Below are 14,313 nucleotides of genomic sequence, written 5' to 3' on the forward strand. Positions count from 1 at the left end.
CCATTCTTATCTTTCTTATTTCCATGTACTCATTTAGTTCCAATAATTATATGATCATTAGGCCTAGGAATTAAGGTCCACACTTTGCTTCTTTCGAATTGATAAAGTTCTTCTTACATGGACATCACCCAAGACTTATCCTCTACGACTTCTTTAATATTTTTAGGTTCTTCTTGAGACAAGAAAGAATAATGACTCACTATGTTCTTCAAGGAAGATCTTATGGCTATACCACGGGATGGTTCACCTATGATTTGATCTATATAATGGTTTCTAATGAATTTCCAATCTCTAGGCAACTCCTGAACTTCATTTTCAGTGTCATTATCTTAAGATGATTTATCATTTATTTCTGAATTTCTACTTGCATTGTTTTCAATAGATAACTTATCTAAGCATTTTCTAATGTCAATATCATCTTCATCATCTTTCTTAGAAAATGGATTAGATTCATCAAATACGACATGAATAAATTCAATGACAGTCAATGTTCTTTTATTGAAAACTCTATATGCTTTACTATTAAGAGCATAGCCTAAGAAAATGCCTTCATTAGATTTAGAATCAAATTTCCCTAGATGTTCATTATCCCTAAGCAAAAAGCATTTACAACCAAAAACATGAAAATAAGAAATATTAGGTTTATGGTTGTTCCACAATTCATAAGGGGTTTTATTAAGTGACGGTCTAATCAACACCCTATGCACGACATAACATGCAGTATTTGTGGCCTAAACCCAAAAATATTTAAGTAGTTTATATTCATTCAACATAGTTCTACCCATTTCTTGTAATGACCTATTTTTTCTTTCTACCACGCCATTTTGTTGAGGGGTCCTAGGTGCACAAAAGTTATGTGATATGGCCTCTAGGTCACAATAATTTTCTATGCCTTCATTTTTAAATTCAGTGCCTCTATCACTTCTTATATGAGTTATCTTATAGCCTTTTTCATTTTGAATTCTCCTGCAAAGCTTAGTAAACTATTCATATTATTCATTTTTATGTGAGGGAAAAAACACTCATGTGAACTTAGAAAAGTCATCAACAATGACAAAAGCATATGATTTACCACCAAGACTTTGCACAAAATTAGGACCAAACAAATCCAAGTGAAGCATTTCAAGTGGTCTGGTAGTAGATATAAATTTCTTTTTCTTAAAACTTGATTTTGTTTGCTTACCCGATTGACATGCATCACAAATTTTATCTTTCACAAATGATGTTTTAGGCAAGCCTTTTACTAAATCTTTTCTTACTTGTTTTGACAATAAGTTCATGCTAGCATGTCCTAAGCGCCTATGTCATAACCAACTAGCTTCATTTATTGCAGAAAAACAAATTACTTGTTGTGAAGTTAAATTGTCAAAAGTAGTAGTATACACATTTTCATGTTAGTATGCAGTGCAAAGAATTTTATGATCTGATTTATTTTCAACTATACATTCATCATTTTCAAATGAAACCTTATATCTTTTATCACACAATTGGTTTATGCTCAATAAATTATGCTTCAACTTATCAACTAATAGAACATTATCGATAACCAAGGAAGGATCCTTACCGACCTTACCTACGCCAATAATGTGTCCCTTTGCATTGTCGCCAAATGCCACATATCCTCCATCCTCGGGAATGATAGACGCAAATTTTGCCTTGTCGGCGGTCATGTGCCATGAGCACTCGCTATCTAGGTACCACCTATCATTGGAGAAGGAAGATCTCAAGCACACCTGCAAGATAGACTAAGTAACTGACGATGGTCTCCAAATTTTGTTGGGTCCACAGGGGTTAGTAACTGGATCACCCTTAACTACCCACACCTTTCTAATTTTTGCATGCTTATTCCTAAGTGAACAATCAAATTGAATATGACCAATTTGTTTGCATTTAAAACATTTCATTCTACATTTAGGATCTTTAGGTGGGACTTGAGATTTTGATTCGTGTGTGAAATGTCCCAAGTAAAGATTAGGTCATCTAACATTTTCAATGCCATTAAAACCTAGACCCTATTTACTTAGAGAATTTATTTGGACACCAAGTAGTTTTTCAAAATTGCGTTTACCCTCGGTGAATTTAAAAACAATTTTGGAGCTATCCTCCATTTTTCTCTCAAGTTCAGCTATAGTCACATCTTTTTCTTTCAAAATTGAAGCATGAGAGGTTTTTACAATTCTAAACAATTTTGACCAATTTTTGTATTTCTTTTCCAAATCATCGTTTTCTTTGGTCATTTTATTCAATAGTTTAGATATACCAACATATTCAAATTGTAATTATCTAAACGTAGGCATGCAATTAGAATCACAATCATTAGACGAATAATATGAAGATAAAAAGCAAGAAGATGATACCTCATCATCATGTGCCATCAAGCACATATTAGAAACCTTTGAGTCGCTGTGGTATGAGTTTGAGTCACTGTTACTTAATTTATCCCATGAAGTGCATGCTTTCATGGCTTTCTTCTTTTTCCTAGCATCCTTTTTCAGTAGTGATCAGTCTGGCTTGATGTGCCCAACTTTGTCGCAATTATAACAAGTGGGAGCATTTAATTTTTCTTTTCTTTTACTAGACTCCCCCTTCTCAGATGCAGACTCCCTATATCTTTTGTAGGGCTTTCTATTCTTCCTAAAGAATCTGCTGAATTTTCTAGTTAGCATGGTCATATCATCCTCAGAGTCAGGTTCGCTACATTCACTAGATGTATTAGTGGAGGTTTTCAATGCAGTCACCTTTTTTGCCCTATTATGTTCATTGAGTCTCTAATTTATAGCTAATTCATAGGTAATTAGGGAACCTATCAATTCATCTAGAGTCAAGGTCTTAAGGTCTCTACCCTTAGAAATGGTCGTAGCCTTAGCTTCCCAAACAGGAGGCCTACCTCTAAGGATCTTCTTAATCATCTTATATGTAGGATAGGTCTTACCTAATGCATGTAGTGAGTTTATAATGTGTGTGAATCTAGTCTACATGCTCTGAATGGACTCACCTACATTCATCCTAAAGGCCTCATATTCACTAGTTAGCATATCTATCCTACTATCTTTCACATCCCTAGTACCTTCATATATGACTTCTAATTTATCCCAAATTTCTTTTGCAGTAGTACATGTCATTACTCTATTAAACTCATTCACATCAGGACCACAATACAAATTATTCATAGTAGTGACATTCAAACTAACAACTTTCATATCATCATCATTATATTCTTCCTCAATTTTAGGGATTCTAGTCTCACCCTGTGCTTTCATAGGAACATATTCTCCCTCAGAGATGATCCTCCACACCTTCCAATCTATATTTTGAAGGTAGATGCGCATCCTCTGTCTCCAGAAGGTGTAATTAACACCACTGAAAATCGGAGGTCGTGTGGAAGATGGTCCTTTAGGGAAAGGGGTCACAGTGCTATAAGTCATCTAAGATCTTTTGAAAAATAACTATTGTGAAACGACCTACTGATAAAATAAAATATTTTTCCCTAATTTTAAATTCAATCATTAACCTAAACAACGAAAGGCCAATCATATAAAATAAAACCGCACATAATACAATACCAAAGTGTCAAATCATCCCACAATGGTACAAACATTACTGTCCTCTCGAAAACTACCCTTATAGATACCAAGAGTTTACAAAACATGCCACTCAAAAATAATACTCACTCTCAAAAGGGCAGTATAATAGCCCCTCTACCTGCGAGCCTGCTCCACTCGCCTAGCTGGTTCACCTGAAAAAAAATTCAACACTGGGATAAGTTAACGCTTAGTAAAACGAAACATGTCATTACTAGGGTGTGGCTATTGAGCTATAGTTTGGTAAAAATAATTTGATTTAAGAATAATATGAATAATTGAATCCAAAAGTGCTGATCTTACATAACATATAATAAAACCATTAACTATATAACTAAACATGCCAATCTGTATGAAATTACTTTTCATATTAATACTACTATTTCTAAAAGTCTGATAATACTCATAATATCTGAGAAATTTCCCTAGATGGTTGTATGTCATGATTTAACCCCTCATAATAAGGTTGTGCGGCTTGAAGGCGGGACCTATCTTGGCTGGCCGATCAGGGTAAGTTAGCTGAACTCTGACAGTCTGATCGGCCCCCTCAATCCATATCTAATGGAGAGCTTGTCCCGACGTGGGCACGATCGACCTCATACCACTTACTGTCTAAGTAAAGTGGTTGCACTCTAAACTGAATATTTGTAGCTACGGTACCGTGCTTTGCTGTCTGATCCATCAGGGTCTGATATAAGTAATTGATATCTGTAATATACTATTTTTATTGTGGTTTCTAAAATAACCATAACCCCATAGAATTTATCTGAAATTCTAAATAAACTGACTGGAAATCTGTTTTCTGTATAACTGAACTACTTTCTAAATATCTGTATATTAGGGCGTTATGATATTGATAAACGTGTTATTCTGTATTTACTGAAAATGCATACTTCTAAGTATACTATACACTGAAAAATCCGCCATTCTATAACATGCAAATATCAGGGTATTTCTGTTAATAACTATAAACTTGGTATTCACAAATTCTATAAATATAGTACTGTTTTGTTAACAACTCAAGCCACACAAATAAATATTAATATTATCAGGTTTTGGAAACTGTAAATATATATAATCGGAATAATAACTTGGTAAAACATATAGTTCGTACTGAAATCATAAAAAGGTTTCCTAGCATAGCATGCTTCCCTTACCTGACAATTGAAAAGTCCTTATGGTATACTGGTCCAACACCCACAAGGCTTCCTAATCAACACCCAAAAAACAACATTTGCCAGAATAGAATATTATTGTTTCTTTGTCTCCATTATTTCCTACAACTACCAAAAGGCTAAAAATTGAATAGAAGGCCTTACCCTGATTTTGGGGAGAAATTCAACTTGATTCCACCGACGATCCGCCTCAATAAATTTGGAGAGAACTTCACCAGGAGTGTTGTGGTGGCCTTAGATCGTTGATCTAGTGACTAACGAGGCCAGAATCGAAGAGAGAAGAGGGAAGGACCATAGAAGAGAGAGAGAGAAAGGAACATTTTCGTTGATTTTTCTGCGATTAAACGAAGTTTAGGGCTATTTATACTACGGCCTTCATCGACGAGTCACGTCATCTCGTCGACGAGTCTAATAAGAAATTCGTCGACGAGCTCTCCCCTTCGTCGATGAAATTTAGAATCGCCCAAAACATTCTCTCGGTATCTTCTCGTCGACGAAACATGCCCTCGTCGATGAGACTCTCTTGTTCCCTCGTCGACGAATCCTCGATGTTTGTCGACGAGGCCATTAGAAAGTTCCTTGGGTTTTTATATCCAAAATGCAATGTCATCGACGAAGTCTATTGTCTCCTTCTATTCCTGTTTCCATTTTCCTTCCTCCTTATTATTTAAATAACATTATTCTTCAGGTCGTTACATATTGAGTCTATGCTACGTGACTCTTATACCAATTATTAGTTTTACCGTAATCCCGAGAGGGGGGGGGGAGAATTGGTATTTTCAAAAATTTATATCCTAGGTCAATACCCTAACTGCAGTATTACACAACCTTATGGTCAATCTAATGCAGAAAAATTAAATCAATTTAAATATGCTAGGGAAACTAAGTAGTGCGATAGAATTAACCAAGCATGCACTAGAAAGTGGTAAATAAGAAATAACTCCCAGAAATGTTATCAAGGTTCGGCAAACTGCCTACGTCCCTGCCTTGGCTAACAAGCATAAGGATTACCATTATAAGGCTCACTTAACAAATGGGGGCGGCACCAAAACAACCAGGTTAATTAGCACATGGCTAACGTCAACCTTTACAAACAATCCTTACCGGGATGGATTACCGCCCCCTTAGGCCACACCTAGAATACAATAGTATTTCTCAATAATGATATTGGTACAGTGATTATGCTTCTCAGTAAAGAAAATATGTACCCAATCTAATCAATACACCCCCGAATGATATAATGAAGTAAGCTCAATATGGTCTAAATGTCTACTCTCAAATATTTATACAAATGTTGCAATCAGTGCGTGAAAGTGAAAATGATGCGATCTTTGTGTCAAAATAATGATTTCAATTATATTGCACAAACAAAGATACTAGCCACACTTCAGATATCTCAACAAATGATTTTTCTCAAAGTATAAGCCTCAAGAGATATTCAGATGTTGTTTATAAAAATGGTTTGATCTTTGTGTTCAAAAGATAATGCTAATCAAGGAATATTGCAACAAAGATCTTTACAGTGTAAAAAAATATCTCTCCAAGTATTTTTCTCAAAATGAAACACACGAGATATTTGAAAATGAATTGAAAATATTTTTAGCAATCAAAATCGAATGAGAACTCCTTAAGATATTGCAATAACAATGTAACACTCAGAAGCTCAAATGAAGTTTTCTTAGGGAAGACTTATTGATAAAGTCTTCTAAGAAAAACTTGAGGTCTTACTCTCAAACAAAATAATCTCAATCAATAAAAAATTGGAGAGAGCAAACCTTTAAAGTAAGATCACTCAATTCACATTTACAAAGAGATTTTTGGCAATATGGCAAGGTAAGTATGAGTGTAGGATACTTGGAAGTGAGTATGAAAGATTTTGGTTTTCAGAGGATTTTCACTAATCAAGTTTGCTAATTTGTGCTAATCTTTTCAAATGAGGGGGTATATATAGACTACCCCATAATTATAACCGTTCAGGACACTTAGGGTATTATTAGTATTGTTTAACACAATCAACCCCGTTTAAAAAATTTAACAGTGGTAAAAATAATTTGCCAACCCAAAAGCACCGGTCAACCGAACTTGAGGTTCGATTGATTAGGTGACAAAGTTTGGTCGATCGGGAGAAATTTGAACTGAACGTTAGGTCGAATGGATTAGGGTTCCCAAAGTCGATTTTTTCATTTCGGTGTGGTTCGATCGACCGTGTGGATTTGAATTGAGTGGTTCAGTTGACCAGGTAGTTGGCTAAACCCACATGGGGATTCGGTCGACCAGGTGGTTGGCTTAAGCATTAAGTGCAGTCAACCGTATGGTCAAACATTTGACCTGGAGGGAGTTTGGTCGACCAGGTGACTTGAACTGGCAGGGTTCAGTCGACCATGTTATGGTCAAACTGTTGACTTGGTGACCGGTTCGGTCGACCGACAGATTTACACTGTGAAAGTACAATCGACCGAACATGCATTTTTAATGCATTTTGATTCTATTTCCTTATGCAATCACCCTATCCATATAAGCATATATGTTTATGCAGCATGAGTGTCCTCGGGTTATTCTAGGTCTTTTTCATTTAAGCTTACCTATCATATCATGCATGTGATGTATTTAATTATTACAACCCAGATCCTATTTACTATTACAGGCCCATATTAAATAATGAATTGAAATACAACACAAATAAAGTCTTTAGGGTCTTCAACCTCTATTTCTTGTGCCATCATTTTGATTTGCCAATTATATTCATGCACATATCCTCAGATAGCCATCAAATACAACAATTATTTGTCATGATCAAAATCGGGTGTGACCTATAAGGTCAATAGATATTCTGGAAGTTTAAATTCCAAAACTTCAATCTTGGATCATTGATCCCTGCAAATTTCATAGAAAAACAATAAAAAAAAAATGGAGGAAGAAAAGAAAAGAGGTGAATTGATAATTTCTTTGGACCTAGCAATCAAGAGGATGACTAACAGGTTGCTAGAATAATACCATGATGAAGGTTAATCAATCACTAAAGGATAAGGAAAGGGTATGCGATTCTTTTCTAGATAAAGAGATTGAAAGAGGTGGATACGAAACTCTGTCCTCCAAAGTGACGACAAATACATGTCTTGAGGGGTGTGTGTGTGTGTGTGTGTGTGTGTGGGAATAAAACCCTAGTGTTGGTGAAAAGAGGTCGACGTGAACTAATATGTGCTCCTTGCATGCCTACAAACTTGTAGAGTAAGCAAAAAAAAAAAAAAAAAAAAACAAAACAAAACAAAAAAAAACAAAACAAAAGTATTCACTATTCATTTAATGGTAAAAAATAAAAAAAGAAAGGGAAAATATATATATGAATTCAATGCTACAACACAAAAATTTGCCAAAAAATGTCGATACTTCAAATCCCAACCTTACTACAAGCAAACTTGTACACAACTCAATTTTGAAGTGGGGCATTTGCAAGATCAATGCTTAAAAATAATTTACTTAGTCAAATTACTACATATGATTAATTCTTTTAAAGAGCCAAATTATTAAAAATTTCTATTGGGCCTTATTGAGAAAGATGGACTTTTGGCTCAACATCTAAATATGAGTATAACTAACTAAATAAGAGTTTTTAGCCCAAGAATTTATGTCCTACACAAAGACATATGTCAAGATATTAAGAGTCCTAGGATTGAGTGAAACGTTAGCCCCTCCTATAAATAGTCTTCTTTGCTCCTAAAAAAGGGGGCTCCCAATAATGAGTTACACATTAACAAATGGATAAAATTCAAGCCTCCACTATTTGAAACTCTCCTAAAATCAAAGCCGCCAACATAATGAAGATTGGCACGTGATCAAAGAATAACAAGTCTATGACTATCCTTCCATGATTGATTCTACATTCAAACACCCACGCTTTGTGATTAAGTTCATGTATGAAGATTGAACACATATCCATCTTCCATCAATTGTTACCACTACCATGTTCGGTAATATGCTTCTTGAGCCCTTGAATCAACAAATCTCTTTAGAGGGATTAAAGATCAAAACAAAACATTATTGAAGATCATCATATTGATCATTTGGAAGATAAACCACCTCTTCATTCAAGAACACGCTCTTCAAGCCCTTAAATAAAAAAAATCTTGTCAAAATAGATTGAAGATCAAACTAATTCATCATCTCTATATGAACAAATTGATCTCTCAAAAGATCCATCACCACTTCATTCGGAAACATGCTCTTTGAGCCCTTGAATCAATAGTGTTGGCCTTACAAGACTTAACATCTTGTTTTGATGCTAACAAACAAGTAGAACTTAACATGCTTTGTTTAAGTGATGTATTTTCAGGACTCAATGATGAATGCAAGGTTAAAGAATTCATGAAAGCTTATATTTCAAAAAATGATGATCAATATGAAGCTTAAAGCATGGATTCAAAAATGGATTTAAAGATAAAGTTTGAAGATCATGAGAGCATGAGGATTAAAGAGAACTTGATGAAAGCTCAAAGAAAGATGAAGCAAGCATAAAGACCTCAAGGAATTCAAGAATTGAAAATTTGAAAGAATTTATAGGAAATTTCATGTAAGTACTTCAAATAATTTCAATATGGATACATGAAGCTCTTAGGTTAATTTATTAAACCTAGATACTTTTTAACATACTTGGAAAATATTTTTATAAGATCAAAAATTATTTCAAAAAAGTTAAAATCATTTTTGGAATGAAAAACACCAAAAATAGGATTTTCCAAATGCTGTTAATTTTTCTACATCCGCATTGAGATGCATTTTTCTCTATCAAAAACTATTTATTTTAAAATGTGTTCAACATAAAAGTTGTATAATTTTCTCTTAACTTTCATTTGAAACCAAGAGCATAAAATTTAGAGTTACATAGAAAAATTTATGACTGAAACACTGAAGGGTACTCGAAGTTGACAACAGCCTGACGGCAACCTGACAGCAGCCTGGGTGGTCAAGCCAGGCTGGCTGGTTGTGTCCTGGCAGGCGACTACCACCCTACTACCCCTGTTGCTCCTTTAAAAATAACATGGCAGGCGACTGCCACGAACATAATTTTAAAAAAAACCTCAACGGAAACATTTTTTAAATGGTTTGCTTGGGGCTTAAACTTTGTGAAAACTTGGGGAATACTCCAAGTCACTTAGGGACCAAGTTACATTCCTTTTAAAATCTATAAATAAGCCTCAAATATCATTGAATCAAAGCACCAAGAATTCAATTAAGCAGAAATTCAAAAATCTCTCTCAGTTGCTCTCAAATTCTCAAGGCTCTCTCTTACTTGCAACTAACACGAATTCAACTGAGTTTTTGCTTATTTTCTTCCATCAAAATTGTGCTACAAATTCTAAATCTTTTAATCATTGAAAGAATTAATCGGTGATATACTTCCTTGAGCTTCAAGTTAAATTTCATATTATTATTTACTTTGAAGTATATTAGTTTCGAAATTGTTGTACTAATCAGCTCTTTGTGTGAGCAAATTTTTGTACACAAATATTTGATTTGTATCTTGTAGATAGACTATTCCAAGGGTTTTTTGGATCATTGGCTAAGTAAGAGGATATTGCTTAGGGAGGCGGACCCTAGCCTAGTTAAGGAGTAACCGAATGAGGGAACATTATTTAGAGAAGGCGGACTCTAGCCTTAACCAAGGAGTGTTGTAAAGGTTTTTTCCGTCCGTTAAAGGAACATGTTTAGTGAATCCTTTGGTGGTTTTCCAATGGTGAGAACGTAGGCTCGATATAAGCTGAACCTCGAAAAAATCTCCGTCTCACTCTTTCTTTCCCTATTCTTTATTTTCAGTACATATTTAAATTGCTTGGATGGTTTAAATTGGCAATCATATATACTACGTATATTTGGGAATCAAGTAAACTTAAAGTTTAAATTTGATTTGGGTTGTGGAAACTGAAAGGGAGTACGTTGGTTAAACTATATCTTATGAAAACCATACGGGAGTACGTTATTTGGTTAAACATCCCAAAGATAAATTAACTGAGAGTTTATTTGGATTTTGAATATTGGGAAGAGTATGAATATTGTGTTGGATTTTATATTACACATCATATTAAGCAAATCAATTAATACAAAGCTTCACATCAGCAAACACAAATTATTATTTACTACAAGGATTAATTCAAATTTATATTTAGGGCTGACAACAAGAGCTATATTGTGATTGAATGGTTTAAAATTTGATATTGAGTGGCTTGTGTTTATATTTCAAAGAGTCTCGAATCTTGTAAATTTCCATCAATCTAAATTGTGCTACAGGTAACTTATGCTTTGCAAATCATTTGGTTGTTTGTTTTCAAATTGTAGATGATTGGCTTGGTTACTTGCATGATTGATTACTTGTTTGGCTAAGCAATAGTGTTGTTGATTGATTAAAGAAGTAAGTTCTTGTGTGATTAGTAAATCAAACAAACAAGTCAAGAATTGGTTAAAAGAAATAAAAGAAATTTAAGGATTCTTAAAAAGAATTAAAAGAAATTTTTATAATTAAATTCACCCCCCCTCTTGGGACTACACCTTGCTTTTCAAACAGATCTTATTAAAAAGATCGATGATCAAACAAATGCATCTTCTGTAGATCGCCAAATCAATTGTTTAAGAGATCCACCACTGTGCCCTCAAATCGACAAATTTTGTTAAATATTAAAAATCAAATTACTCAAATTTCGTAGATTGTAAAGTTGATCGTTCGGAAGATCCAACATCAACTTGTTTAGGAACAACCTCAAGCTCTCAAATTGGTAAATCTCATCAAATAGATCTAAGACTAAACAAATTCACCTTTCATATATCGTCAAATTGATCATTTGAAAGATTCATCACTCACTTTGTTAAACCAAGAGGTCTGGTCAAATTAATCTAAAATCAAGCAACTCCAACATTTGCAGATCATCAAATTAATCCTTCAGCAGATCCACCAGTGTCTTTGGGACACGTTCTTCAAGACCTCGAATCAATGGATCCACTCTTAAGGCAATTAATGAGTGGTATAACATTGAAAGATAAATTAAGAAATGAACATATTCATGGTAAGTTAGGTGTAACTCCTATAGAAGATAAAATAAGAGAGGGACGACTCAAATGATATGAACACTTGCAACGTAGACTGCATAGTGCACCTGTGAGGAAGAATGACTTAATTACTATGAGGGGCAGTAGAAGGAGTGTAAAGGTAGACCTAAAATAACTTAGGAGGAGATAGTGAGTAAAGATTTAATATCCTTGAATCTATCGATAGAAATGGTTGATGAAAGCATAAATTGACAAAAAAAGATTCATATAGCTGACCCCACTTAGTAAGACTAAGGTTTGATTTTGTTGTTGTTGCTATTTCATTGTAAATATACAAAGATTGTACTCATTGTTTCGTTCATTATAAAATTAACATTTGTTTCAATTTTACTGTCATAATTTTCAAGGTACAAATTTTGCCATTACAATGTACTTTTAGTAGATTTTGCGTAACAATATTATTTTAAAAATGGTATAACTTAAGTATATAAAAACTTTACTCTCTGGGGTGGCTCATGTAGTAAACTCAAAGCTCTCATGGTTAAAGGACCATGGTTCAAATCTTGTTGGGGGAGGGGGGGGGGGGTGCAACAACTTATCATTTGAGATAATACCTTAACATTTAAGTTGAGAAGAGTACAGAGGGGTGGATTAGTCGAGTGTTCAAAGGCCTCAGACACCATCGTTTCAAAAAAAAAAAAAATTATGTTTGTTTCATATTAATATATATAATTATAATTTTTTCTTGGATTCAAACTAAATATTTATATGAATGTTATAAAATTTATTTCGTCATTATTATTGAGGAAAGTATTGACATTTCTCAACCATTTTTTTCTTTAATTGTCTTTTTTAATAATGCCACAATGTACAATGTATCTTTATATTTACTAATTATAGATATATTAGTGTATAAATAATTCAAATTATTTTAATCTTTATAACTTCACATTATTTTTTAAACTTCCCATTATTCCCTAAAATATAGCAAGTTTAAAAATGCTAGGCACACATATAGTGTGTGCTTATTTTTTTTTTTTTTGACTGGATATTGGTGTTGTTCTTTGAGAGACCTTTAAAGTTTTGTCTTTTATTTCTCTCATTGATTGTCTTGTAATCACGATATTCCTCCACTAAAAGTGAGGGTTTATCAATAAATAAATGGAGGTGCCGCCCTTCTTTACAAAAAAAAAAAGATATAGTGTGTGCTTACATCTATGTATGAACAATAATATTACATTGAAATGAAATAATATTGTTGTCATAATATATGTATAGTAGCCTCGGGCACATGCGATGGGGATTTGATGCAAGGTACTCTCATTCTCTTAGAAGAAATCCTTTAGTGCATACCATCTTTTCTTTTTAGTGTCACACCATGGGGTCTGAAAAATTTGTTGATGATTGGAGTTTCTATGTAATCATAAAAAAAAAAAAAAGGAATGATGCATTTGATTTTTGGCAAATTAAAAGATAAAGATTGCAGTGAAATCTATAAAATAGTTTTCTTAAAAATAATTTGTATGTAACATTTAATTATAACCTTACTCTACATGTACTATATTTTTGAAATTGAACATCCATGTAGAAAGGAGGAAGGGTTTCGTGGGTATGTTTTGGCCAAAAATATATGAGTTAAAAACTACTTGTGGTCCCTTTGTGCGCACACCTGTGTGTATGTCCATAACACTTCATCCAATTTGATATATTTTTCTAGAAAAAATAAAAATAAAAAGAGAGGATGGAATTAAGGTACTTTATGTTGTTAAGCTTTATAAGGTAGATTATTTGAATTTTGAAAACTATTTGATAAATATAATATTATATATTGATAATTCTTTTTAAGTGAACTCGTAGAATGTTAGGAGCATCGAAAGAGTTTTATGAAAAGATGACTAAAGAAGAAAATATTCTAAACATAATAGGGAGTTAAGAACATCATATAAACTAAATACATTTTTAAAATTTAAATAAGTTTAATTTATTAAATTGCGTATACACTCATAATTTCTAAATAGTTTAAATAAAAATAATTTATGAATTAAGGACAATTTAGGAAGGATGATTGAATTAAAAAAAATGATTGAAAATCGTTTAAATTTTTTATTAGATAATATATATAATTACTAGCAACAATGTAAATAAATTTTTATATTTCTATTTTTAAAAAAACATGCTTGGAAATTATTGTTATTATTTCGACTATTAGTCAAGGAAAATATTGAAAGGTAAAAATATTTTTCCATTCAATTAAAAATTACATAAGTCGGTGTGACATGTATAAATTACATTTTTTTTCATATATTTATTATTTACAATGAAAATAGAATATGATTGTATGTCAATAGTGTTAGGACTAGAGAAGCCCATGGACGAGCATGATATATATGGGTGAACATCAACTTGACCCAAAAATTTAACCTATTGGGCTTTATTAAAAGCCCAAAGTCTAGCCCTTTAGGGTGATAGCCTAAAAGAAGTTATAAAAAGAGAGTGGAGAAGGGAGGAGCCGTCACTTCTCA

Source organism: Malania oleifera, chromosome 1 (assembly GCF_029873635.1).
Source record: "Malania oleifera isolate guangnan ecotype guangnan chromosome 1, ASM2987363v1, whole genome shotgun sequence".
Lineage (NCBI taxonomy): Eukaryota > Viridiplantae > Streptophyta > Magnoliopsida > Santalales > Ximeniaceae > Malania > Malania oleifera.